The sequence below is a fragment of the Peromyscus maniculatus genome, chromosome 4 (genome assembly GCF_049852395.1).
Source record: "Peromyscus maniculatus bairdii isolate BWxNUB_F1_BW_parent chromosome 4, HU_Pman_BW_mat_3.1, whole genome shotgun sequence".
In the NCBI taxonomy this organism is placed as follows: domain Eukaryota; kingdom Metazoa; phylum Chordata; class Mammalia; order Rodentia; family Cricetidae; genus Peromyscus; species Peromyscus maniculatus.
The window spans coordinates 138875301-138880698 of NC_134855.1; the positions used below are offsets into that span (position 1 = coordinate 138875301).

General features: G+C 47.3%; 1 long non-coding RNA gene across 1 annotated transcript; it reads right to left on the reverse strand.

The window, feature by feature from the left end:
- Window positions 1–1472: 1472 nt before the first annotated feature.
- LOC143272788 (uncharacterized) lies at window positions 1473–4012 on the reverse strand. Its single transcript, XR_013050366.1, has 3 exons — window positions 3672–4012; window positions 2816–2900; window positions 1473–2016 (listed from the first exon to the last, which is right to left on the reverse strand). It is a non-coding gene; the product is annotated as an uncharacterized LOC143272788 (long non-coding RNA).
- Between the last annotated feature and the right edge of the window lie 1386 nt (window positions 4013–5398).

Here is a 5398-nt window from a genome sequence, read left to right on the forward strand (position 1 = left end):
TCTGCTGCCTGCTTGTGAGCTCTCGGCTGCCCCTGCGGCCATGTCTGCTGCCTGCTGCCACACTTCCCCGTGATGGTGGACTCCTGCTTCTCCGGAACCGCAAGCCAGATAAACCCTTCCTTCTGTGAGTTACTTTAGTGGTGATGGTCTACCGAAGCCACGGAAACGGAACTAATACACCCTCCCTCCAGTCACCGGACCTGAGTCCTACTGTGGCTCTTCCTCAGTTTTTAGGGGATGTTTCATAAACTGTGACACTTCTTGAGAAGCTACTATACATCCAGAACTGTGCTGGATGCTTTAATCTCTCTCCACTCATTGACTCTTCCACAGCAGCCCCACGGGAAGTGGTGATTTGATTTGATTTTGAGACTGAGTCTCATGTAGCCCAGGCTAACCCTTGAATGGACTTCATGAAAATGACTGATTCCCCAGTCTCCTGCCTCCACCTCCTAGGCACTGGGAGTAAAGTCATGTCCCATCATACCCAGTTTTCTGTGGTGCTAGGGATCAAACCCAGGGATTTGGGAATGCTAGACAAATACTCTACAACCAAACAACATCCCCAGCCTAGTGATAATATCTTTGTTTAAAGGCGAGAGGCTCACACTGATTGACAGAGTGAAGCCATGCCCTTCCTGCTCCAAGTGAAAGTGCTTGTCTGTGGAACAGTATGCATTCTGCTAGGATGATGCTTCTCTTGGTTGTCAGAAGCTTCTCGAGTCCCCTTCCTATCTTCCAGAACATTGACACAGTCTCTCATTTGCTCCCCCTGTTTAATAAGCATGTTGTCAGATCCTCCGAGATGTCAGCAACGACATTAAATGGGAGCGTTCCCAACAGCCTTCGGAGAGTCTGCTACCATTTGGATGAGATTCTAAGTCACCTGACTATTACTATGTAATAGTTATTGACTTACTATGCCTATGCCAGGAGATGTCAGGAGTTGCCTCTGGCTCTAAGAACCTCACAGTCTGATTGAGCAGTACACACCACTTAGGACCACACTTGCCCACAGGGTCCATAAAAATGGCAAGGAAAATCTACTCTCGGAAACATGGTCCACCCAGCAGACTTCTAGCTATCCAGTCAGTCGATGGTGCTGCACCAGGCTGATGGAACGTAAGACGGCTGTGAGGACCTGTTTCACAGCACTTGAAAAGTGGGAAAATGTTACCAAACAAGCCAAGGCTTCCATGTCATCTGTACTTTTTATCTCCCAGCATCCCCTGCAATATCATACAATCGTCAACAGGTAAACCCCTGAGGCAAAAACATAGTGGTGGTAAAAATACCTTCTCAAACATGATCAACTCAATAACTCAACCACATGAAAGCTGTGTGGGAGCTGGGCTTGCTGAGGTGCTCAGGTGACCTACTTAGGATGTCACCTATACAGCAATTCAGGAAGATGAGCACTAAGATATTACGATCAATCCACATGAGTCTATTAAATGAGCAACAGAATTTATTAAGATATAGATTGAGGAAATACACTCACGAATACAGAACGGAGTAGACAGCTGAAGTCGTCCTCTGATCTGACCAGAGGTGAATCCACCTCGCAGGCAGGAGCAGGGAGAAGGAGCACGTGACCCTTCTCCAACCCCTTATCGGAGGTCACGACCAACAGCAGGAAGCCCCGCCCCCTATGGGCCCTTTAGCCCAAGGTCATGGGTGGAGCAAATACCACTACACTAAGACACCATCTTCTGGCCAGTTTCTCCAAAGCAAGTGGACGTGTGGCACACACTCCATCCACAGTTATTCTCAGGTGAGACAAGGATGTCTCGGCACTTGAGGACCGCCTCTTTCCCTTTTGACCCCTGTCCCTTCCTGCTTCCTCCCTCCCTCCTTCTGTCTCTCCCTCTTTCCCTCCTTCGTCTGAGATGAAATGAAGAGATCTCTTGGTGAGGCACCTCTCCCTCTGTGTACTGCATTTGTAATTCTTCGTGAATTCCTCTCTGAAAATCACGACAATTTTTCTCCAGCAGTGCTTGGCTTTTCCTTGTGGATCTGGGAGAAGGGTTTACATTTCATATTAAAGGTTTTGTCAATCAGGGAGAAGGGATTTCTTACATTTGTGATTCTTTTTCCAGCTTGTTTCTGTTAGGTTTCACAGGGGGTCCAAATATCCAGAAATAAGCTCAGCCTGGACTATAGGGGGGGGGTTCTTGTGATTAGATAAAACCAGCATTCCTCGGGAGCTTGTGAAACTGGTTCTGGTGTGGAATATTAGTTTAAGATGTGTTACGTTCGTTTATGCTGTGGAACATTTTTTTAATGATGCAAAGATGTGTTGTGCATTCTTTTATGCTGCGTTTGTTTAACTCTGTAAAGCTGTGTTACTGTGCCTGTCTAAAACACCTTATTGGTCTAATAAAGAGCTGAATGGCCAACAGCAAGGCAGGAGAGGGGTAGGTGGGGCTGCCAGGCAGAGAAGATAAATAGAAAGAGAAGGGGAGGAGCGAGAAAAGGAGGAGAGGGCACCAGGGGCCAGCCACCCAGCCACCCAGCCAGCCACAGAATAAGAAGGAAAAAAAGATATATGGAATAAAAGAAGGTAAAAGTCCAGAGGCAAAACATAGTTAAAGAGAAATGGGATAATTTAAGTTAGAAAAGCTGACTAGAAACAAGCCAAACTAAGGCCAGGCATTCATAAGTAAGAATAAGTCTCTGTGTGTTTACTTGATAGCTGGGTGGTAGACCCCAAACAGTTAAACAACAACAACAACAAAAATAAAAATACAAACAAACCAAAAAAGAAAAAGAAACCTACAGGTTCCCACTTTCCAAAAGGAATCATTTCCCTCACCTCTGGCAGAAGGATCATATGCTCCATTGACATATATCTGTGGTGTCTATTAGCATATCAAAGCCCATGCTGGCCTCCAGGATCCCTCCTAACACAAATATCTGCTGTACATCTCAAAGTCCATGCTAGCCTCCTAGCTCTTCTCACCTCCTCTCTACCCTAGCTCCCTCCCTCTACCTACCTACTCTACCTACCTATCTACCTACCTACCTACCTATCTACCTCTATCTATCTATCTATCTATCTATCTATCTATCTATCTATCTATCTATCTATCTATCTATCTCTATCTCTCTCATCTATCTATCTATCTATCTATCATCTATCTACCTATCTATCTATCTATCTATCTATCTATCTATCTATCTATCATCTATCTATCTATCTATCTATCTATCATCTATCTATCTGTCATCTATCTACCTCTTACTCTCTCTTGCTGTCTCTCTATCTCTACTATTCTCTCCTGTTCTCCCTCTTCCCTGGCCATGCCTAGTCTGCTGGTCGTGTTCAGTCTACTTTTTCTCTCTGCTGTGGACTCCTTCAGATGCCTCTGGCTGTTATCTCTCACGTCTAGAGTGAAAACATTAACCATATCACAGAGCAGTCATGGCGGCAGTTTCTTTACTGAGTCCCCTCGCAGACAGTTTATCCTGGCTTTTCCTCAGAAGCTGCAGACACCCTCCCAAACCTGCAGTCACCCCCAATTCCAGAAAGATCAGGAGCTTGAGACAGATGCTCCCAATTGGAGCAGTTACCTCCTGGGCACCAGCTTGTCCCCTCAAACAATAAGGAATTCTTCACACTACCTTACAGAACCAGTACTGAGATGATGGTCAACCTAGATCACACTGACCTGGACAAGACAGGTGGAGCCCGTGGTCAGGGTGGGCAAAGGTGGGAAAAGCCTGTGTCCTTGCAGCTCTCAGAGAGCGGCCAACCTCCAGCAGCTTTTCACCCAAGTCCTCTGGGCAAGCCTTTCAACAAGGGCCTCCTCCAGCTGGCCCAGCTCCCTGCTCCTGGCCTCAGCAAGGACACCTTCCCAGGGGAGGCTCCCCGGACCGACCCCCTTTCAAAGCTCCTCCTCACCGAGCCGTCTGTTCCCACACAGGCTGCTGTGGAGGCTGCTGCGTGTGTGCTCTGAGGGCACAGGGACCTTCCTGCACACCCGCCTGAGGAGAGGGTGGAAGCTGTGCAGCGGCCTCGGCCAGATTCCCTGAGGGCCCCAGGACCCCACGGATCACGTGTCCGTAGCCCTACTGTGGGTTCAGTGGCCGCGTTGGCTGGAGAGCAGATAAGCAGCTATTTTTGACTCAGCTGAAAAGACATTTGAAGCACCCCCATCCCCAGCCAGCCTCTTCACTCACAGACTCCCTCCCTTCCAGATGCATAGTGATTGTAAAATGCATTTTAATGAACAAATGTTTAAATCTGTTTCAAAAATCAGTTCTATAACCAATTAGTATAATGATGCATAATATTGTAAAGGACTTTTAGCTACAATGGCTAAACCTCTAAATGGGTGATGGAGCCTCCTCAAAGAGTAAAGTTAGATGTCATCTAAAGTTAGTTTGTCATCTAAAAGAGATGGCATCACAGTAAAGCCTCCAACCTGACGGAGGATCAGGACCGCATCCAGGGGCTCCTCAGCTGCTCCTGGATGTGAGTGACCCCACACTGAGCACTGACTCTGCTTTTTCCATGAAAACGATGGTGTTGGAGCCGGGCAGTGGTGGCACAGGCCTTTAATCCCAGCACTTGGGAGGCAGAGGCAGGCGGATCTCTGTGAGTTCGAGGACAGCCTGGTCTACAAATTGAGTTTCAGGACAGCCCGGGCTGTTACACAGAGAAACCCTGTCTTGAAATATGAAAACAAAACAAAACAAAAAAGATGGTGTTGTAAGAGCAAAGCGATTCTAAAGAGAGATTTCTGTTAGCCACCAGAGGCTCAAACAATGCACCCCAAGGAATTGGAATTTCCCTGGAATCCCATGGGAGCATGCTGTCACCACATGGGCGCTTGTCCCCAGGAAGAGACTTCTCACTGCCTGGAGGCTCAGGCCACCTTGGAGAATGGAACCTGCCGCTCACCCTGGCAGGTGGTTTCCTTAAGTCTCTCTCTCTAATTCTGTGTAGTAACCTACTTCAGACTTGGGATGCCACACGTCTACTGACAGCTAGATCTGGAGGGGCAGGTGAGAACTGACTCAGGTGTCACCAGACCCAAGCCCCAGCACTGACCAAGGCGGTAGCTCTCACTTACACTTCCGCCCAAGTCAAAGATCACTTGGTTAATTTACTGAATTTAAACCTAGTCTTATCCTGAATAATAATGTCCACAAAACTCTCAGGTTGTTTATTTATTTACGTGAGGAGGTGTGGGGGGGCTGCACATGTCACAGCATGTATGTGGAGGTCAGAGGACAACGTCCAGGAGTTTTGGTGGCAAACACCTTCACCCAACACACCTCACCAGTCTACGTTTATTTTTCTTAGTGATATGTTAAAACAAATCAGTATTTTTCAAGTTTTAAGGGGCTGGGAGACAACTCCACAAGGGTACGTACTTGCTGTGAGAGCCTG